At 46.7% G+C, this 23,795-nt stretch overlaps 1 protein-coding gene across 4 annotated transcripts in view; it reads left to right on the top strand.

The window, feature by feature from the left end:
* LOC308459945 (amphiphysin-like) overlaps positions 1-23,795 on the top strand; it is a 94,687-nt gene that overhangs the window by 25,645 nt on the left and 45,247 nt on the right. The window lies entirely within an intron of this gene.

Genomic DNA, 23,795 nt, shown 5'->3' with positions numbered 1-23,795 from the left:
CACAACAGCTTTCTGAATGCCGACTTGTTCGCCGTGGGCAAACCTTTTATGAATGAAAAGGTTAATTTGAGTGAATGTGAACTGAATGAGTTCATTTTGCAAAAGGACAAAGTTGAACTGGTCCCTGATTGGATAGAATGAACTAGAACTAGTTTATTTCAAAATGAAATTTCCAAACACCAACTGTTCTTCCCTAAGGTCAGCTTCTGGATATTCCTAAAGAGTTGTCAGAAACAAGATAAGGAAGCTTGATGGGTCCTTAACCCTCACCTTTAATTTTTATTGTTTAAAAACTATACAGCGTAAATTAGAACAATAGAATGCCTAAAGATTTTTAGACTATATCTAAATTTATAACATCAAAAACAAAGTGGGAAGTTTGCATTTTTAAACAAACTGTGCAACATGTACTGAAACATAGATTGCAAGACTGCACATTTATACTAATATTAAAACACTGAGAAAGTTGCTCATTAGGATATAGTTGATGGGCCCTTAACACAAGTCAGCTCTGTACAAAAGGCTAACTTGTGTGTCTTCAGAACAGAGGCAAAGGCCGTTGCTCTGTGAATCTTTGTGCTGTATCATTAGTAGTGATTAATAATCACAGGCTATGGAAGGAATGCATGCAGTCCTACCTGTGAAAGCATATATTTGCCTGTGTGCTATAAAAAGAATCGGAGGCTTGGAAACTTATCTATACTTCCAGGCACACACCCAGCTTCAAAAGTAAAAAGATCATCAAAATGTTATGGATCAGATTCCACCTTTCAAAGCCAAACATCAAAGGCACACAGCCAGCCACGTAGAAGGCAAAAGGAACTCTTTGACCAGAGAAAAGAAAATATCTAGTTTTTCCCCATGGAGAGGACAGTGTTTTGGGTTTTGGGTGTTAAGATGGGTGCCAGACCCCTCTAATCCTTGGATCCAGCAAATGTTAGAATTTTATCAAGGCTTCTAATTCTTGGAATAACCTCCTGGTGAGGTGGTAGAAGGTGATGAGCCATTAAGGGCGGGTTAAGGGGCTCAGTTAGTGATGTATGGAAGTGAAAGCTGGACCATAAAGAAGGCTGATCGCTGAAGAATTGATGCTTTTGAATTATGGTGCTGGAGGAGACTCTTGAGAGTCCCATGGACTGCAAGAAGATCAAACCTATCCATTCTGAAGGAAATCAGCCCTGAGTGCTCACTGGAAGGACAGGTCCTGAAGCTGAGGCTCCAATACTTTGGCCACCTCATGAGAAGAGAAGACTCCCTGGAAAAGACCCTGATGTTGGGAAAGATGGAGGGCACAAGGAGAAGGGGACGACAGAGGATGAGATGGTTGGACAGTGTTCTCGAAGCTACTACAGCATGAGTTTGACCAAACTGCGGGAGGCAGTGGAAGACAGGAGTGCCTGGCGTGCTCTGATCCATGGGGTCACGAAGAGCCAGACATGAGTAAACGACTAAACAACAACAAGGGGCTCAGTGTGAGACAGCAAATGGGTGGAGCCCTCTCCCTCAACAGAAAAAGCCAGAGTTCAGAGATGTGAGGAGCAGTGATGTGACATAGGAAGGAAAGCAGCAAGCTGGAGAGAGAAAGGCAGAGCAATGTCTGAGAGCAATGTCTGATATCTGTTTGATTCCCAAGCTGTTACTGTGGGTGAAACCGCTTTTGGGGTGTGAATGCTGGGAACCTCTCCACTGTAGGCTCAGGTTGCATATAAAGTCTCCACAGTCTCTGCTGTGCCTCATTCCCAAAAGGAAACATGAACCCCGAGTAAGTACATGGAACCCCTCGCAGCGCTCCGAGATTGGTGTGGCCTGCAACTGGGTCTCTTTTCCTCCGCAGCCAGAGCTCACCAGAGCTCAGCTCCGGCACCTCTCAAGTGGGCGCCTTTGCCATTCCAAGAGAACAAGGGAGAAGTTCATGGTGAGCCCTGGCACCCTTTTTTTCTAGAAAAATAGCACTGCGTCCAACAATATGTATGGTGCCAAGTCTTCTTGCTTTCATGAGACACACACTTTGCAATATTTCTGAGAGCAGCAGTTCAGATGATGGTCTGGGGTGGTATTTTTATTGTTGGTTAAGTAGGCATGTTAATCGTTTCTTTACCTCATTCAGACAACACTATCCTTCACCTCACTTTTCCTCTGCTACTGCTATTGGCGTGTTAGTTGTATAATGTTTGGGGATCTGGAAGCAAAGTCACTGAGTGCTCTAATTCCTGGGACTTCCAGAGCCTTTTCCCCCTTACTATTTTATTTTTGAACAGCAGACACGTTATCTCACAATCCCTTTTTGATAATCCACTCAGTTTCAAATGAGAGATACAGTTCCAAAGCTAGCTACACAGTACATCCCAGACAATACATTAAAAACCTGGCCATTTTATTATTTGATACACAGTGCATACACAGACACTGATGTAGCTACCAGGTGTTACATTGCTGAGTTTTGCAAATGCTAAGTTAAATATTTAAAAATCTGTGAAGCAGCGTGGTAGTTTTATTTTGAACACAGGTGCTGTTGAATGCTTGGAACCTAAAGTGTATGTAGTAAAACCAGTCAGTATATGTTCTTAGGATTGTGGCACAAGCTTCAGAGCTGTTAGAACAGAGGTGGCTACCCTTTGGCTCTTGAGCTCTCATCAGCTCTAGTCCACATGGCTACAGGTTGGCTCCCACCTCTCAAGTTGGAATATAAGAAGTTGCCTTGTTCTGAGTCACACTCTTGGTACATGTAGCTCAGTACAGTGATACCTTGGTTTACGAACAGCCCTGTTAACAAACTATTCAGTTTACGAACTCTGCAAAACTGGAAGTAGAGTCCCGGTTTGCGAACTTTACCTCAGTCTGAGAATGGAAGCCAAACGGTGGAGGGCACTGGTGGCGGGAGGCCTCATTAGAGAAAGAGCACCTCGGTTTAAGAATGGTTTCAGTTTAAGAATGGACTTCTGGAACGGATTAAGTTCATAAACCAAGGTACTACTATACTGTCAACAAAGCAGCTCTGCAGTTTCGGACAGGTATCCTTCCCAGCCATACCTGGACTTGCCCAGCTCATCAGCTAGAGAGACGGAGATGGATGTTGACCCAGGTAGAATGAGCAACTGCAGTTGCTTTTTTTTAAAAAAAAAAAACCATTGAAAATAAATAAAGATACAATTAGCATGATTTATTTGGATTAGTTAAGGTCTGGAGTATTAATAGGTTTGAAACTGAGTGGAAATTTTTGAAATGTCCAGTAATATTATGCACCTGCTCTTTTGTGTGTTTCTCTTTTGTGTTTGGATTGCATAGTTTATTTATATCGATATTTTATAAAAATCTGAAGTATATTTTAAAAATCAGCTCAATAATAAAACAACAACAACTGCAGCCGTTTGGCACAGATGGAACGTGACACTTGCTCGTGGAATTTAATGCACATTATCCTCTGCTTGTGTGTGTGGTTAAATAATCAATTTCTGCTTGACCTGGATAAGGTTTGGAGAGGAAATCCATAAGCAAATATTGCCTTGTGGGCTAACGGAGCTAACAGCACGTAAATGCTTTACCAGAGCTTCTACAGCAATGATAAATCACCAGTCCCTTAATTTTTCTTTAAAAAGCAACAACGTGTTCTGTACTCAGCAAACTCACAGAATAAAACAGACATACACTTGAATGTCCCTATCTTCATCCGAGAAATGTTGGAGGGTATTTTAATGTCAGGATTCAAACTGTGGGCTCAGGTGTTGCTTTGTTATAGTGGAGGCTGACAACTGCTTCCCTTCCCCCAGTGTTTGAGGCAGTAGTAGTAGTAGTAGAAGTAGTAGTAGTCATAGAATCATAGAATCATAGAATCATAGAGTTGGAAGAGACCACAAGGGCCATCGAGTCCAACCCCCTGCCAAGCAGGAAACACCATCAGAGCACTCCTGACATATGGTTGTCAAGCCTCTGCTTAAAGACCTCCAAAGAAGGAGACTCCACCACACTCCTTGGCAGCAAATTCCACGGTCGAATAGCTCTTACTGTCAGGAAGTTCTTCCTAATGTTTAGGTGGAATCTTCTTTCTTGTAGTTTGGATCCATTGCTCCATGTCCGCTTCTCTGGAGCAGCAGAAAACAACCTTTCTCCCTCCTCTATGTGACATCCTTTTATATATTTGAACATGGCTATCATATCACCCCTTAACCTCCTCTTCTCCAGGCTAAACATGCCCAGCTCTCTTAGCCGTTCCTCATAAGGCATCGTTTCCAGGCCTTTGACCATTTTGGTTGCCCTCCTCTGGACACGTTCCAGTTTGTCAGTGTCCTTCTTGAACTGTGGTGCCCAGAACTGGACACAGTACTCCAGGTGAGGTCTGACCAGAGCAGAATACAGTGGCACTATTACTTCCCTTGATCTAGATGCTATACTCCTATTGAGGCAGCCCAGAATTGCATTGGCTTTTTTAGCTGCCGCGTCACACTGTTGGCTCATGTCAAGTTTGTGGTCAACCAAGACTCCTAGATCCTTTTCACATGTACTGCTCTCAAGCCAGGTGTCCCCCATCTTGTATTTGTGCCTCTCATTTTTTTTGCCCAAGTGCAATACTTTACATTTCTCCCTGTTAAAATTCATCTTGTTTGTTTTGGCCCAGTTCTCTAATCTGTCAAGGTCGTTTTGAAGTGTGATCCTGTCCTCTGGGGTGTTAGCCACCCCTCCCAATTTGGTGTCATCTGCAAATTTGATCAGGATGCCCTTGAGTCCATCATCCAAGTCGTTGATAAAGATGTTGAATAAGACCGGGCCCAAGACAGAACCCCACTAGTCACTCTTCTCCAGGATGAAGAGGAACCATTGATGAGCACCCTTTGGGTTCGGTCAGTCAGCCAGTTACAAATCCACTGAGTGGTAGCATAGTCAAGACCACATTTTACCAGCTTCTTTACAAGGATATCATGCGGCACCTTGTCGAATGCCTTGCTGAAATCAAGGTAGGCTACATCCACTGCATTCCCTTCATCTACCAGGCTTGTAATTCTGTCAAAAAACGAGATCAGGTTAGTCTGACATGACTTATTTTTCAGAAATCCATGCTGACTATTGGTGATCACAGCATTCCTTTCTAGGTGCTCACAGACTGTTTGCTTAATGATCTGCTCCAGAATCTTCCCTGGTATTGATGTCAGACTGACTGGGCGGTAATTATTTGGGTCCTCTCTTTTCCCCTTTTTGAAAATAGGGACAACATTTGCCCTCCTCCAGTCTGCCGGGACTTCGCCTGTTCTCCAGGAATTCTCAAAGATGACTGCCAGTGGTTCTGAGATCACATCTGCCAGTTCTTTTAATACTCTTGGATGCAGTTCATCTGGCCCTGGAGACTTGAATACATCTAAACTAGCCAAGTATTCTTGTACTATCTCCTTAGTTATTCTGGGCTGTATTTCCTTTGCTGAATCATTTGCTCCAAATTCTTCAGGTCGGGCATTGTTTTCTTTATCGGAGAAGACTGAGGCAAAGAAGGCATTGAGGAGTTCAGCCCTTTCTGTGTCCCCTGTTTGCATTTCACCATTGTCAGGGGTTCAGGAGCAGAGGCAAGGGCAAGGGAGGAAACAGAGAGCGAGGGAGAGGAGGCAGAAGAAAAGATGAGTGATGACGACGACCCGAGATCTCCGAGTCTTTCCAGTGAATCAGAAGATTCACAGAAAGGAGCACCAGTGGCCAGGGCAAGGGGGGAGCCTAGGGGGACACCCCAGGAAGATAGAGCCAGAGGGAACTCAGAGGGGAGCAGTTGGAAATCAGGACCAGCGTCACCGCCAGAGAGCAGGGAAGAGGAAGGGCGCCAGGGATCAAGCGCTGGCAGCTCACAACAGGGGGGAGGGCACGAGTCAGGAGTGGCCACACCTCCATCGGGGAGCGAAGAAACGGTCAGACGGAAGGTGGAAGGTTGGGCGCGCGTGCCAAGTTCAAATGCACAGGAAGGTGGCGCAGTAGGCAGCCCGGAAAGGGAGCCAGGTCCTAAAGCCCGCCGAAAGGAGGGAGAAGAGTCAGGGGGGTCAGCGTCAGCGTCAGAGGAATCCCGGAAGGAAGAGACCCCGGGGGGCAGAGGGACCCAGAGAAGAACAGTCAGGCGGAAAAGGTGGAGCAAGGCTAGGATATTAAGTTGGTGTACAAGGGGCGGAGACTCAGATGGAGCTTCGCCGATCTAACCATGAGACGTAGAGTTGCACGCAGCAGCTTGAGAATGGAAACTGTAACTCAATAAAGACTTTTATTTAATGATCGCTGGCTAGCGTGATCCTCTGTGAGCTAGGATCTGGAAGCAGCTCTGACAGTAAGCTCCATCTGAGATTGTGGGCATCTACGTCCTCGCGGAGAGGAGAGAAAGCGGGTGCCTACTAGCGAGCTCACGAACGGCAGACAACATGACGGCCGAACAGCAGATAGTGGAACTCAGAGAAGCAGTGACACGACTGAATGCCGAGGCTCTTGCATCCAGGAAGAGAGAGGAGGACGCAGCTGCCGCCTACAGGGATCTCCAGGTCAGGTTGGAAGTGCTTACGAAGCAAGGGCAACTGACACCCAAACCGGAGGGGATTGGGTTGGGGAGACGAACAGGCGGTCTGGTCTCTCACTTCGATGGGAATTTGCAACAGTACCCCAACTTTAGAGCAGATGTAATGTGTGCACTGCAACTGCTGAACAAAGACTTTAGAGATGAGCAAGAGAAGGTGGGATTCATCATGTCCCATTTGCATGGAGATGCTAAAGCATGGCTGCGCAATTTGTGGAGAGATAAGGATCCGGCGCTCCAAAATGCGGATGCCTTTATTAAAGCGATGGATGGGTGCTTTTTATCAAGCATTGACGTGGAGCTTGCTCGGCAGGAGATACATGGACTGAAGCAAGGGAGGGCCAGCGTAAGGCAGTACCATGCCCGCTTTTTCGCTTTGGTCAGTGCCCTGGAATGGGACAGAGATTCGGCTCCTGTAAGAGACCTGTTTTGGGAGGGATTGCACGGCTCGGTTAAAGATGAAATTGCGAGGGGGGAGAGACCCCGGACCACGCAGGAGATCGTTCAGAGGGCGCTGGCGGTGGGGGTGCGGCTGGAAGGACGTCCGTGGAGCAGGGACGAAGGGCGTGGAGGGCGCGAACCAGCCAGGGGCTCCTCCTTCCTTCCCAGAGAAGCAGCGCGTGCGCAATCCACGCCTCCGCCAGGAGGAGGAGCGGAACCTATGGAGGTTGGAGGTGCAAGGGCTCAGTCAGCAGCCAGAGCCCTAGCACCGGCAGCAGTGAAAGCGAAGCCTCCTAGAGGGAACAGGAAGTGTTACATCTGCGATGATCCACAGCATATGGCGAAAGAGTGTCCCCAGAGGCTCCACAAGCACACTGCAGCCTCAGCAATGGTAACTGCAGCAACGCAGCAAGGACAACCACAGCAGGGAAACGAAGGAGTCTGGTTGGAAGAAGAGGCACTGGGGCCCAGCTAGACGTGTCAGTGAAGCAGTCCCCAGAGATTTTACAGCCCATGGACCCCCTCCCGCCCAAACCGGTAGTGAAGCTCACCGCGTCGCTCCAGCTGCCCAATGGAATCACCATGGACGTGCCAATCACCATTGACTCCGGAAGCAATGCGGACTTTATAGGGCAGGACTTTGTCGACCGGCACGCTATACAGTTGCTGCCTGCCACGCTGCCCCTGCAGGTTGTCACGGTGGATGGCAGGGAGCTGCTAGGGGGGCAAGTGGTGAAGCAGACGCCACCAATGGTGATGCGACTTGGGAATCACAGGGAAATCATCAGCTTCAATGTCACTCAACTATCGGACACGCCCATTGTATTGGGCATGAGTTGGCTGGACAAGCACAGCCCGACGCTGGCTTGGTACCAGAGGCAGCTGACCTTCGGCTCTTCCTTTTGCGCTGAACACTGCATCGTGCCCAGGCAGGAAGGAGGGGAAGAGGAGTCACAGCTGCAGCTAGGCACGCTGCAAGCGGTTCCCCACAAGTACGCAGAATTTTTGGAGGTTTTCTGCGAGAAAGAGGCAGACAGGCTACCCCCCCACAGACCATATGACTGCAAAATTGACCTGCTGCCGGGGGCGGCGCTGCCCAAAGGGAAGCTGTATTCCATGTCTGAGGACGAACTGCAGGAACTCAAAGAGTTCATAGATCATAATTTGGAGCGCGGTTTCATCCGAGAGTCCAAGGCAGCGGGGGGCAGTCCGGTATTCTTTGTTAAGAAGCGGGACACGCCCCAAAAAAGACTTGTAGTGGACTTTCGCATCTTGAACAGTGTGACCAAGCCATCGGACTTCCCCATGCCCCGAATCGACGACCTCCTCGCAAAGGTACGGAAGGGCAGAGTGTTCACCAAGTTGGACCTGCGAGGGGCATACAACCTCATTCGCATGCGGGAGGGAGATGAGTGGAAGACAGCCATGTTCACGCCCCTGGGCACCTACGAATATAGAGTTATGCCTTTTGGATTGCAAAATGGCTCCCACGTTTTTCAAGCTTTCATGCATCACGTGTTGGCGGGGCTCCTCTACAAGACGTGCGTCTGTTTCTTGGATGACATCCTGATCTTTTCGGAATCGCAGCAGGAGCATGACAGACACGTCAAGGAAGTGCTGAGCAGGCTACAGCAACATAGGCTTTACGCCAAGCTGGAGAAGTGCCAATTCGACGTGACCGAGGTGGATTTCCTGGGCTACAAGTTGTCTGATAAAGGGCTCGCCATGGACAGCGCCAAGGTCCGAGCAGTGTTGGATTGGAAAAGCCCACGCAACCGGAAGGAGGTCCAACGGTTTGTCGGCTTCGCGAACTTCTATCGCAAGTTTATCAAAGGCTTTGCGATGCAGACAGCGGCCATCACGGACACGCTCAGCTCCAAGAAAAAGAAGTTCATCTGGACAGAGCAGGCGGAGCAGTCCTTTCAGGCACTCAAGCGTCTCTTCGCGTCGGAAGAGCAGCTGCTTCATGTCAACCCCAGCAGGCCGATGAGGGTGGAGACAGACGCTTCGGACAGAGCCGTGGGAGCAGTCCTGCTGCAGAAAGACCCGCAGGGGGTTTGGAGGCCGGGAGCGTTTTACTCAAGGAAGCTCAGCAAGTCCGAACAGAACTACACCATCTGGGACAGGGAGTTGCTGGCCATTCATGCAGCGTTCAAAGCGTGGAGGCACTTCCTGATCGGCGCCAAGCACACGGTGCAGGTCTGCACGGACCACAAGAATCTAGAGCACTGGCGCACGGCACAGTTCCTGAACCAGAGGCAGATACGTTGGGCTGAGTTCTTTGCGAATTTCGACTTCCGAATAGAGTATGTCCCGGGGGACACCAACATCATGGCGGATGCTCTCTCCCGTAAGCCACAGTATCTGGAGGAGGCAACGCCAGCGGCCGCCATGCACATCTTCGCACCGACAGTGTGGGCGTGCGCGGCGGCAACAGTTGACCTGGATGCGGTGCGACGAGCGTTGCAGGATGACTCCTTCGCGCAAGCAAAGATGGCAGAGGTGCACAGGGGCACGGCAGCGACCGACGAGTTCCAGCTGCGAGATGGTTTGCTCATCCGTAAAGGGGCCATCTACGTGCCGGGAGACGAACTTCGCGCCAAGGTACTGCAGCAGCTGCACGACGCGCCCACTGCCGGGCATTTTGGCAAGGAGAAGACGGTGGAATTAGTAGCCAGAGACTTCTGGTGGCCCGGAATGAGAGGGGAAGTCGCGGACTACGTGGCGAGGTGTGACACCTGCCAGAGGTCCAAACCAGTGCACAGACCGCCGGCCGGACTGCTGGAACCGCTACAAACTCCGTTCGAGCCATGGGAGAGAGTGGCCCTGGACTTTGTCACGGATCTGCCCAGCTCGAGGGGCAAGACGGCTGTGCTGGTGGTGGTGGATTTGTTCTCCAAGATGGCACATTTCATTCCGTGTGCGAAGGTGGCCACGGCGGAACAAACCGCCAAACTGTTCATAGACCACGTGTTCAAGGTTCACGGTCTGCCGCGGTCTATTCTGTCCGACCGAGGGCGACAGTTCATCTCGAACTTCTGGCAGAGGCTGATGGGCTTCCTGAACGTCAAGATCAACCTGGCGTCGGCTAGACACCCGCAGACCAACGGGCAAGCGGAGCGGGTCAATGCCATCATGCAGCAGTACCTGAGATGTTATGCGAATCAACAGCCTGCGACGTGGGTGGATTACCTGCCTCTCGCCGAGTTCGCCTACAACAACACGAAGCACGTGTCCACGGGGGTCACGCCGTTCTTCGCCAACAACGGGAGGCACCCTAGAACCTTCCCGGGACTGGAAAGAATGGGGGAGGGGGAGCCGCAGACAGCAGATGCGTTCGCGTCGGAGTTGCAGGAGGTCCACGATCAGCTGCGGCGGCACCTGGAGCTGGCTAAACACGCATACAAGGTACAAGCGGACAAACACAGAAGGGTTGGCGAAGAGATCCATGTGGGAGACTGGGTCTGGTTAGCAGCCCACGCAGTGCCGGCCAGGTCGTTGGCGAAGAAGAAACTAGGGCATAAACAACTGGGGCCCTACCAAGTCGAAGAACAGGTCAACCCGGTGGCTTTCAGGCTGGCTCTTCCGGAGGGTTCCAGAATGCATCCGGTGTTCCACAGATCGGTGCTCACTCCCTACAAGGCACCTCACAGGTTTCAGGAACCAGGAACGGCACCGGGTCCGCTCCGAGAGAGAACCGGGCAAGGGGGAGTGGCACAGGAGGAGCGCATCAACGAAGTCACGGAGATTTTGGACTCCAGATGGGGGGAAGAGGGGGTAGAATACCTTCTCGCCAAGGAGGGCACCCCGGCCAGTGCCAACAGCTGGGTGCCGGGCTACGCTTTAGACGAACCTCTGCTCAAAGAAGAGTTTCATGCCCTCTTCCCACATAGGCCAATGCCAGCAGACTTTTTCGACGACTGGCTTTTCACGCCCACGCTTTCAGCCAGCACGTTCCGGGGGTTCGACTCGGACGAGGAACCGACACGAGACGCCCGTTCCCCAGAGGGGTCACCCTCGGGATCTGCTTCAGAACCCTCGTATTGGTGGGATGATCGACCAGAGGAGCAGTTCCGCAGAAGGTGGCTGGAGGGTCCAGGACGAGCAACGTCTCCAGAAGGCAACGAGGGAGAGACGGACATGGACGTTTTCGGGGACGACCCGGGTTTCGAGCACGGCGGCACAGAGATGGAAGCGGAGGTGACCGTCGTCAACGAGAGCAGGGAGGAAGAACCGGAAGACTTCGGATGGCGGCCCGCCACGGGAAGCGAACTGTATCCGACATTCGTCCCCCTGACACGGCAGCACCCAGATCCCGCACCGGAAGGAGGGGAGGGGGGAAGAGGGGGCTTCGAGGGGGGGATGGATGTCAGGGGTTCAGGAGCAGAGGCAAGGGCAAGGGAGGAAACAGAGAGCGAGGGAGAGGAGGCAGAAGAAAAGATGAGTGATGACGACGACCCGAGATCTCCGAGTCTTTCCAGTGAATCAGAAGATTCACAGAAAGGAGCACCAGTGGCCAGGGCAAGGGGGGAGCCTAGGGGGACACCCCAGGAAGATAGAGCCAGAGGGAACTCAGAGGGGAGCAGTTGGAAATCAGGACCAGCGTCACCGCCAGAGAGCAGGGAAGAGGAAGGGCGCCAGGGATCAAGCGCTGGCAGCTCACAACAGGGGGGAGGGCACGAGTCAGGAGTGGCCACACCTCCATCGGGGAGCGAAGAAACGGTCAGACGGAAGGTGGAAGGTTGGGCGCGCGTGCCAAGTTCAAATGCACAGGAAGGTGGCGCAGTAGGCAGCCCGGAAAGGGAGCCAGGTCCTAAAGCCCGCCGAAAGGAGGGAGAAGAGTCAGGGGGGTCAGCGTCAGCGTCAGAGGAATCCCGGAAGGAAGAGACCCCGGGGGGCAGAGGGACCCAGAGAAGAACAGTCAGGCGGAAAAGGTGGAGCAAGGCTAGGATATTAAGTTGGTGTACAAGGGGCGGAGACTCAGATGGAGCTTCGCCGATCTAACCATGAGACGTAGAGTTGCACGCAGCAGCTTGAGAATGGAAACTGTAACTCAATAAAGACTTTTATTTAATGATCGCTGGCTAGCGTGATCCTCTGTGAGCTAGGATCTGGAAGCAGCTCTGACAACCATCTTCTCCTCTGAGTGACCCCACTGTTTCTTTGTTCTTCCTTTTGCTACGAACATACCCATAAAAGCCTTTTTTGTTGCTTTTAACCTCTCTAGCAAGCCTGAGTTCATTCTGTGCTTTAGCTTTTCTGACTTTGTGTCTACACGTGCTGGCTATTTGTTTGAATTCCTCTTTGGTGGTTTCCCCCCTTTTCCATTTTTTGTACACATCCTTTTTTAATCTTAACTCAGTTAAAAGTTCTTTAGATAGCCACCCTGGCTTCTTTAGGCACCTTCCATGTTTCCGTCTCATTGGTATTGCCTGACGTTGTGCTTTTACTATCTCCCTCTTAACAAACTCCCAGCCATCATGAACTCCCTTTCCTTTTAGTATTACTGTCCATGGGATCTCACCCAGCACTTCCCTAAGTTTTATGAAGTCGGCTTTCTTAAAGTCAAGAAATTGAGTCCTAGTATGCTTGGCTGCTCCTTTCCCCTGTATAGTAAACTTCAGAAGAGCATGATCACTCGCACCTAATGATCCTTCCACTTCTACCCCACTAACCAGGTCATCAACATTGGTTAGGACCAGATCTAAAATGGCTGTTCCTCTTGTTGCTTCTCCCACTTTCTGGACAATGAAGTTGTCTGCAAGGCCAGTGAGGAATCTGTTTGACCTTATGCTCTTGGCTGAGTTTGACATCCAACAAATATCCGGGTAATTGAAGTCCCCCATTACTACTATCTCCCTTCCTTTTGCATGCTTGGCCATCTGTTCCAGGAAGGCATCATCTATGTCCTCCGTTTGGCTTGGGGATCTATAGTAAACTCCCACAATGAGGTCACTGTTATTCTTCTCTCCCTTAATTTTGACCCAAATGCTCTCACTTTGGCTTTGAGGTTCTAAATCTTGGATCTCTTCACAGGTATACACATCCCTGACATATAACGCCACTCCTCCTCCTTTCTTGTCTGGTCTGTTTCTCTGAAATAGATTGTATCCCTCCATTATTACATTCCAATCGTGGGACTTATCCCACCAGGTTTCAGTGATGCCTATTATGTCATATTTAGTTTGCTGTACCAAGAGCTCAAGCTCATCTTGTTTATTTCCCATGCTTTGTGCATTAGTGTACACACATTGAAGTCCATTAATCATTCCCCCGTGTCTCTTATTTAAGGATTTTTTCCTCCCACCACTAGGTCTGCGTGCTGTTTGCTCCATTTGGTCTATGACATTTGGATGATCATCTTCATCAATTGATAGACTCCTACCTTCAGGAGCACTGTCTCCCTCCCCCACATTAGTCAGTTTAAAGCCCTCCTGATGAGGTTTCTGAGATTTTTGGCAAAAACATTTCTCCCAACCGTTGTGAGGTGCAGCCCATCGCTTGCCAGAAGTCCATCTTCAAGAAACTGCAGTCCATGATCTAAGAATCCAAACCGTTCCTGTTTACACCATTTGCGAAGCCAGCTGTTCGCTTCCACTATTTTTCCCTCTCTCCCTGGGCCACGTCGTTCAACTGGGAGGACAGATGAGATGACAATTTGTGCATTTAATTGCTTCAGTTTCCTGCCCAGAGCCTCGTAGTCTCTTTTGATCTTCTGGAGGCTATTGCTTGCAGTGTCATTGGTTCCCACATGAACCAAGAGGAAGGGGTATTTGTCAGTGGGTTTTATGATTCCTTGCAGTCGTTCAGTTACATCTTGGATCTTAGCCCCGGGGAGACAGCACACTTCCCGAGACATCTTGTCAGGCCCACAGATCACTGCTTCTGTTCCCCTCAGTAGGGAATCCCCTATCACCACTACACGCCTCCTCTTAGGTTTGGTCGGGGTTCTTCCGTGAGCTGCCCGTTCCAAGGTCGCCTGCACATTCCCTGAGGACTGACTTTGCTGCTCGTCTTCATATACCTGATCGACTGTAATGAGGGAGAGATCCTCAAATGGAGTCTGCTCATCGTCTTCCATGCTAGGGGAGAGGACCTCAAAGCGATTGTGTATTTCTAAACAATCAGAGCGAACCCTGGGCCTCCTACTTCTTTGAGTCACGTTTCTCCATATATCTGGCTCCTGTGTTGGTGAACTAGCCTCCTTCTCAGGGGAGTCCCCTGTCTCCTCCTTGGTGGAGACGGTGTGCTCTGTTGCTTCCAAGAAGAGCTCCAGCTCTCTAATTCTTTGGAGCGTAGCTACACGTTCCTCCAGTTGCTGGACTTTGTCTTTTAAGAGGGCAATCAACATGCAATTGCTGCAGGTAAAGCTGCCTGCAACCTTTGGCAAGATGGCAAACATTGCGCAGGCACCGCAGGCGACTGCAGCTGTTCCCTCCCCCTCCATCTTGAGAACATGTCGTTGGGGGTGGCTACAGTGGTCCTCCATCATAAAAAGCGTGAAGACAGGAAAAATAACTCCCCCCACAAAAAACCTAGGTCTCCCCCAACAAACGTTTGAGACTAGCTCCCCTAAAAAAGATGGATCAAACCCTTTTTGCTCCTTCTTCAACTGCTGCCCTGCAAGTAGTAAGCATGCTGTTAGCTTTTGAAGGTGCTCATTATTAGTAGGATGTTGATATTGTGCATCAGCCTTCACTAACTTGGTGCCCTCCATATGTTTTGGACTACAGCCCCTGCGTCATGCTGGTGATACGAAGGGCACCATATTGGAAAAGGCTGGTGTACATCTGCAAATGTTTCTATTTTATCTAAGCTACTTTATTGGATCACCTATCAACTGTTGAGGCCATTATTAAATGCAGTAATATCTAGCTTACACCTGACTGTGAGTTCTTTACAGTACTAGTACAGTGGTACCTCGGGTTAAGTACTTAATTCATTCCGGAGGTCCGTTCTTAACCTGAAACTGTTCTTAACCTGAAGCACCACTTTAGCTAATGGGGCCTCCCGCTGCCACAGCGTGATTTCTGTTCTCATCCTGAAGCAAAGTTCTTAACCTGAGGTACTATTTCTGGATTAGCAGAGTCTGTAACCTGAAGCGTCTGTAACCTGAAGCGTATGTAACCCGAGGTACCACTGTATCTCAAGAGGTGCTAGAGCTGCGATAGCATGCACAGAGCTATTGGTTCTCATTGACTCAAACACCGTAAGCAGAGCTACTGATTAACACATGCATGTTCTCTTTCAATTACTGCAGTAAAAAGTGGCAGTTTTGTGTGTTTGTCTGTGTGTATGAACGAGCCATCAGAGGGAAAATGCCGCAGGCAGAATTTTGGAATGAGATGCTTTCCTGTGGAGTCAGATTACACATTCAGCTGCCAGGCAGCAAAATGTAGGTGTGTATTAGAAATGGCTTCCAATCTGTCATGTTACCAAAAAGAGTGTTATGGAGAAGAACTGGAAGGAGGGAAATTGTGCAAATTGATGGTGATTTGGCTGTATGCTTATTTTGGGTGGCATCTAATGCTCTTCTTGGGAAGCCAGTAAGTTCAGTGTAACCTCTCCCCTCATGTAAACCTGCTTGATCACCACAAATTAAAAGATTTAACCTGTGCTTAATAGGATTTCACCCCTCAGGTTGCTGAGTTTCCCTGTCTCTGACTGCAGAATAATTCCTGCTTCATTTTTATATTATTCAAGCAGGCCATTTTTGAAGGAATACAGGTAGCAACGTTCCCTCAGGCTTTTGGCAGTGTGCATTTGAATTTCATGGAGTAGTAATGCAGCAGATCTTGGCAGACCTCCCAGCCTTTGGTTCAGGCGTGACTGCAGTAACAATTAAAAGCAGAGGTGTGAGGAGGGGCAGAACCAGAATCCTGATTCCAAAGGGCTGTTTGTTCTTTGCAGCTAGGAAAGGAGTAGAAACTGCAGGTCACAGCTAAAATTCTACCCCCAAACAAACAGAACTTCAAACAGCTGAAATCTCCCCATACAATATTGGGGATTGCTTCACTTCAGTGGGAAGAGAATTGGATATAGTTGTGCAAGAGGAGCCAATAGATATTTGGGAGTAAAAATAACAAGTAAAATAGGAGACCTGAACAAAAATAATTGCAGAATCTCTGTGCCATGAATTTAGTAATTTGCTCCTGTAATGGGAAAACTACGTTTGTCTTTGCTAAACAGGGTGTCCACAGTAGAAATAGCATTGTACATCTTTCACTGGTCACTTATATCTGTGGATAAAGATCTGCTGATGGTGCCACACCTCTCTGCAGTGCAACATGCAGTGGCTCATACGTATACTAGAGTAACCAGCTCTGGCACTTTGTGGTACTTTGTTGTTTAGTCGTGTCCGACTCTTGGTGACCCCCTGGACCAGAGCACGCCAGGCACTCCTGTCTTCCACTGCCTCCAGCAGTTTGGTCAAACTCATGCTGTGGTAGCTTCAAGAACACTGTCCAACCATCTCATCCTCTGTTGTCCCCTTCTCCTTGTGCCCTCCATCTTTCCCACCATCAGGGTCTTTTCCAGGGAGTCTTCTCTTCTCATGAGGTGGCCAAAGTATTGGAGCCTCAGCTTCAGGACCTGTCCTTCCAGTGAGCACTCAGGGCTGATTTCCTTCAGAATGGATAGGTTTGATCTTCTTGCAGTCCATGGGACTCTCAAGAGTCTCCTCCAGCACCACAATTCAAAAGCATCAATTATTTGGCGATCAGCCTTCTTTATGGTCCAGCTCTCACTTCCATACATCACTACTGGAAAAACCATGGCTTTAACTATATGGACCTTTGTTGGCAAGGTGATGTCTCTGCTTTTTAAGATGCTGTCTAGGTTTGTCATCGCCTTTCTCCCAAGAAGCAGGCGTCTTTTAATTTTGTGGCTGCTGTCACCATCTGCTGTGATCATGGAGCCCAAGAAAGTAAAATTTCTCACTGCCTCCATTTCTTCCCCTTCTATTTGCCAGGAGGTGATGGGACCAGTGGCCATGATCTTCGTTTTTTTGATGTTGAGCTTCAGACCATATTTTGCGCTCTCCTCTTTCACCCTCATTAAAAGGTTATTTAATTCCTCCTCACTTTCTGCCATCAAGGTTGTGTCATCTGCATATCCAAGGTTGCTGATATTTCTTCTGGCAATCTTAATTCCAGCTTGGGATTCATCCAGCCCAGCCTTTCGCATGATGAATTCTGCATATAAGTTGGCACTAGTTCTCTGCAATTTTATCATTTTTCCTGATATTTTCCCTCTTACTCATCTTTATCCAGCTAATAGACTCTGTTGTTATTAATTCCAGTTCAGGTAGGAACTACACAGGTTTTTTTTAGCATCTGGACAATGCCACCCATATACAAGCTTATGTTTTCAATATTTTTACAGATGTTTTGCCCCATTTTCTCCTATTCCTTTTCCTTTTTAATTTCCTTTTTATTCAGTTTCATTTTCACTTATTGTTTCATTTTCTTTTTTCTTTTTTTCCTTTTTCCTTTTCTGCTTTTCTTTTAATTTGCCAGGCATTCTAAATCTAAAATAAATAACAAAACTAACAAACCAACTTCATCTACCTTTTGGTAGGTCAATAATTTTTAAGAAATTATTGCTTCTGTCTATAGACCATTAAGAAATTAAAAGGTTCAAGTGTTTCAAAATAGAAAAGAAAAGAAAGGCCATTCAAAAATGTCAAAGGCTTTTTCTTTATCTATAATGTCAGCAAGATGTCCTTTAAAGTTTTGGACTTATAATCTCTGATGGTATGTTATATTTTCCTATGTTGTTGCTCATTTTTCTCTTCCATTAAAACACTGTTTGATCTTAATGTGTATATTTATATCCAATACTATTTAACATCCTTGCTAAGATACTGGTAAATATTTTTAGTCATCCTTTAAAAGTGATAGACTTGTATAATAAGATAGTAATACCAGATCTTTACCTTTTTTAAAGGAAACACTGCAGTTATGCTTCTTGCCTTGATTATGACAACCTATTTTTCATCAGGATATTGCTTTTCAATGGGGGGGGGGTGTTTGAATAGGTTTTATTTATAGTAAGTTTGAAAGGGCTTTATTATACTATTATATTTACCACTCAGGACCTGGGGCTTTGTTCTCCTCTTAAAGACAATGGATTCCAATATGTATTTATTTCAAATGGGTTTATCCAGTAATTACAATCTGAAGAAGCAAAAAAATTATACCAACCAATTTACTTCAGTAAACACAAGATCTTTCAATGAGGGAATAAGCAGAGGAATTGCAGATCATTTGAAGAAAAAACAACAGATGGAACAAATTCTCCCAATAACGAGGGGAAATGATACAGCTAAATCTCTTTATATCAGCACATTTAAAAAATATAGTATTCTAAGTTATATAAGTCAAACAACCCAGATAAAGAAGAAATAGTGAAGTTTATATGTGAAATAAATAACAGGAATATTTGAATTCTTGCAATGCTGAAAAATGGATTTGCCAAGTCTCTTTTGGGCTATCAAATGTTTTTTAAAAAGGCATTGGAAAGTGTGATAACATTGGCACCCTGAAGTTTTTAAATACACACACACACACACACACACACACCCCCTTTCCTGATGATCATTGTGAACTGGAATCTCTGATAGCTATCATTAGAGCAGATTCATAGGCAATTAGTTTGTTAATGAGCTGCTAAAAACATACATATTAAGGTGGACAGCCCAACTGAACATATGGTTTCACTAGAGCAGTATTCTATTTTACTATTTTCCCAAAGATATGAAAAGAGGTGAGTTTTGTTAGTGGCCCTGTTCTCTTTCTTCCCCCTCTCCCAAATATAGGACAGGATGGACTTGGATTGGATTGTTTTATATTTTGCTGTGGCTTTTTCATTTACATCAAACTCTGGATTTTCTAATTTCAGGTGTTAACTATGGATATTTTCCCTCTGGTACAAAGAAAAAAACCATGTTTGGGTCCATCAAATTTATATTCTAAACAGACTTGTGTGGAAGGATTGCTTGTAGGAAAAAAAATGCAATTAAATTTAGTACATCTCAAAACGACATTGGCAGTGATTTGGATTAAGACTGACAGAACTTTTAGAAGGCCCAGAGAGCAAAAGAATCATTTAATTTAAAGAGAATCTGATTGCATCCAGTGTGAGCAGCCTAATTCAGAGTAACTAGTAGGGCTCTCAAGTCTGTGAGAGGGTATAATATTGTCCAGCAGCACAGTGCTATTAACAAGCCAACTTTTGTGCTGGGTGGGTTTCATGCACAACAGCTCTAGGCTTATGGTAGTCAGGAGGGATTCTAAAGGTAAAGGGACCCCTGACCATTAGGTCCAGTCGTGGCCAACTCTGGGGTTGCGGCGCTCATCTCGTTTTATTGGCCGAGGGAGCTGGCGTACAGCTTCCGGGTCATGTGGCCAGCATGACTGAGCCGCTTCTGGCGAACCAGAGCAGCGCACAGAAACGCCATTTACCTTTCCGCCAGAGTGGTACCTATTTACCTACTTGCACTTTGACGTGCTTTCGAACTGCTAGGTTGGCAGGAGCAGGGACCGAGCAACGGGAGCTCACCCCGTCGTGGGGATTCGAACTGCCAACCTTCTGATCGGCAAGCCCTAGGCTCTGTGGTTTAACCCACAGCGCCACACACGTCCCAGGAGGTATTCTAGTAGGTGCTTAAAGGTTAAAGCAGAAGGCAGCTGCCTGAATCTCTATTGGCAGAGCATCCAATAGGAACCTTCAGACTGGGATGGGATTATGTTCATACTCTTTAATGAAAGCACTTCAAACCTAAAAGGGTGACTTGTTTGCCACCAATTGTCCATTGTTTAGAAACCCCATCCTTTCCAAAATAGACAGCCTAAGAAAGCTGGATCTTAGGGAGCTCTTTTTACTGTCTTGCTTGATATGTCTTCTCCTACCCTTTAGCCTTTCAGACTCCTCCCTCTGAGTGAATGTTGCCTCTGCTTCCACTTTTTTTTTGCTTTTAAATTGCTTTATTGAGCTTAAAACAACAACAACAACACAAAATCAAAGTTATCCATAATAAAAAATGAACAACAAACAAATTATCAATATATGTTATACTTTATCACAGTCTTCTTTTGGTTTCCAATGACTTCCTGCCAATTTCATGTAGCTTTAAATATGTATTTATCTAGTGCACTATTCATCTCTATTTTTAATAATTACTTATCAAAGATAATGTACTTTCTTAAACTTATTCAGTGGATTACAGAAGCTATTCAAAGGCTGCCACAGACTTCATACTGTTACAATCTTTAATGTAACTTTTAAATAGATACCATTTATTAAAAAATACTTGATCTGCATGGTCTCTTATTTTTCCTGATAACTTAGCCAGCTCTGCGTATTCCATTAATTTTTGTTGCCACTCCGACTTTGATGGTATTTTCCCTCCTTTCCAGTTTGAGGCTATTAAAATTCTTGTGGCCACTGTCGCATAGAAAAATAGTTCCCTTGCATTTTTTGGAATGCCAGGACCTAATATTCCGAGAAGCAAGGGCTCTGGGGTATATATATATATATATATATATATATATACACACAACCTTAAGCATTTTTTAAAGTTCCATATATATTTCATCCCAGAATTCCTTAATTTTTTTGCATGTCCACCACATATGCAGCATAGATCCCACTGCTTCTCCACATCTCCAGATTTTATTTGATACGTTTTTGTACATTTTGGATAATTTTAAAGGGGTCCTGTACCAACAATACTGCATTTTAAAAAAAAATCTCTCTGTGTGTAGCAAGCAGTGAATCTCATATTAATTTTCCAGAGGTTTCCCCAATCCTTCATTAAGATATTATAACCAAAGTCCTGTGCCCATATTATCATGACAGATTTTACCTCCTTCTCCTTGACTTCCCATTCAAGGAGGAGTCGGTACATTTTAGAAAGCGTCTTTACTTTAGAGTTAATCAGGTCATTCTCTAGTCTAGATGGTTCTGTTGTGAATCCTTTTCTTTTGTCTACTTTGAATGACTCATACAATTGATGATATTGGAGCCATCGCCGCTGCTTCCACTTAATAACCTGAGCCAGTGCTTCCTGGGAATAAAACAGGGAGCTGCCTTACACTGAGTCAGACCACTGGGTCCATCTAGTTCAGCAGTGTCAACATGGACTAGCAGTGGTTTTTCAGGATTTCAAACAGGGAATCTCTCCAGCCCTACCTGGATAGGCTAGGACTGCACAGGGAATCTTCTGCATGGAAGGCAGCAGGTGCTCTTCTAATGAGCTTTGTCCCTTTCCCAGCAGAAAGTGTTTGAATCAGTGCTCCACAAAACTAAAATGCGCATAGGATTGGAAAAGCAATGTGGTCACCTTTGAAGGTCGGTTTCCTTTAGTACTTGGGTGTTGTGTCCCAACGTGTTCTTTCCTCCAGACCAATATAACGTTCTCACCTATATTCATGCATGCTGCACCCTACTGAATTCTTTTCAGTAACCGCCTGACATTGACGGAATAGCTCAGTCAGTAGAGCATGAGACCCTTCATCTCAGGGTCGTCGGTTTGAGCCTCGCATTGGGCAAAAAGGTTCCTCCACTGACAGTCCAACGCTACAATGCTATGAGTCTGTGGCTACCTAGGGAAGGAGCTTGTGCTCTGCTGCATTTATTGTTCTGAGTCCTGTTTCTGTCCAGTGAGTAAGAATCAAAGCATCGGGGCGCCATCTATGGGGGGCCAAGGGCTCAAAAAAATTCAAGGAGGGGGCCACCCCCAGTATTCTGTGGCCTGCCCGCTGGGACTTCCCACAGACACGCAGGCCCTGTTGGGCCTTCCTGCAGCCATGACAAGTCCTGTCTGGCCTCCTTGCTGCTGCAGAGCTACTGCTGGATTTATACAGATTTGAAACTGAAACTCCATGTTGTTGTTTTAAAAAACACCCTTAACAAAGGGCAAGATCACATGGCTTGGTTGCCATGGGGATCATTGCTCAGTGTTCTGCGTGAACCATGTAGCTAGTAACCCAAATCCACCTTGCTGAGTTTCTGCTGAAGCAGGAATTTGGAGGCTGGAGAGCAAAGGGAATGGAATGCTCTCTATGTCCATGTGACCTGGTTTATTTCCAGAGCCATCTTGGGAAACTTCTGCTTGGTTGCAAACTGGGAAAATGAAAAGGCTACTGTATAGGAACATGGTGTTTTTATATTTACCCTTAATGAGGAAAGGCAAAAGCCTGTAATTGGAGACTCACTTGCTTGTGGTGTTTCTGAAGGAAGAACATGTCACATCCCGATTCTGAGTTTATTCCAGATGCGCAAAACAAGGATTCCGTTTACTCGGCCTGCCCAGTAGTATGTCAAACCATTCAAAATCAAATAATAATGCTTTTATGTTGCTTCTTGGAGTGAGGCAAAGCCAGATGTTGTAACAGATGCACGGCTGCTACCAAGAGCAGCACCCCATGCCCACCCCAAGCCTGCTTTTTCTCTCTTCTGTAATGCCTAGTAATACAGAAAGCATAACATGACATTGATGGTCTGACTTTTCCCATCTCCGCTCCCACCTTATTGGCAGCTGCTTGTATATGGAGGAGTTAGCTGTGGAAATACATCGCCATTTGCACCCAGCTGCATTCTCCTTTATTCCTGCTCTTGCATCTGTTGCCAAGAGAATGAAGCTTTATTCCCAGACTGCTTGTGATCACATTAGCAGGTTGCTGCCACCCTATCCTTAATCCCATTAGACTTCACAAGGGCATCTGTTTGGCCCATGTAGCTTGACTAGGGATAACCCTGAGTTTGCTGTGGGGAGACTTAAGTGCACTTAGCCCAAACACTGAGAACACATAGAGCATTCAAGGGCATTCATATTTTACATTGATTTAATGCAGAAATACACTTAAATGGCATACGTTCTCATCAAATGCTGAACGGCCTTCAGCAACATGTCTAAGGCCACTTAGATATTTAATCTGTAGTCTTCCCCATTTTCAGATTGTGACCTTTTAGGGAGCCACCTTTTAAATGTTCATATATGCCTGGCTATCTCCTTTCTCTCTCCCCCCCCCCCACCCTCTTCTCCTTCTCTTGAAGACATAAGCAACCCTAAACCAAGAAACAGAAAATAGTGGTAGCACCATTGATGAGGCCTACCATTGGTAGGGGCAAAATGAAGTTGTGAGTCATGACCCACCAGTTGGGGACCAATGATCAAGGGTAGAGAGTCTGCAGTGCTCCAAAAGTTCATTGAATCATAGAACTGTAGAGTTAGAAGGGACAACGAGAGTCCAACCTCCTGCAAGGCAGGAATCTTTTGCCCACTGTGAGGCTCCAACCCACAACCCTGAAATTGAGTCTTGTGCTCTTACTGGCTAAGCTGTTGAACTCCAACTCTCATCTGCTGGCTGGGGATCAAGAATGCTGGGAACTGTAGTCAAGCAATATCTGGAGGGAGAGGTATCTCCAGCCCTGGCTTAAATGGTCCTCTGTTCTGATGGAAACATGGAGTAGATAATTCTGTACCCAAATGAATCCATCATGTAGGAAACTCATGCTTTAATTTTGTGCTGCTTGTGTCTATACATATGTAATGCATCTCCTCAGCGCATTCTCATGAGACCTGCAGAATAATCCATAACCACATCTCTTAACTTTCACAAAAGGTTATCTTATTCAATAGTCTCTTCCTAGGGCAAGATGTCAGTCTTTTGTTAAAAGTCCCTCTTGTTCCTTCCTACCTTATTTTTTATTAATAAAGCTTTTTCATAACACTGTTTTATGTCCAATGTTATGTACTGCTAGCTCTAAACTAAGCTGAAGATGATTTCATGCCTCATTAGAAGTCGGACAATTTTAAACA

This window comes from Podarcis pityusensis (assembly GCF_964106645.2).
Source record: "Podarcis pityusensis genome assembly, chromosome: 12".
NCBI lineage: Eukaryota > Metazoa > Chordata > Lepidosauria > Squamata > Lacertidae > Podarcis > Podarcis pityusensis.
Note: the sequence above shows the minus strand (reverse complement) of the source record. Positions and strands in the feature narration are given on the sequence as shown.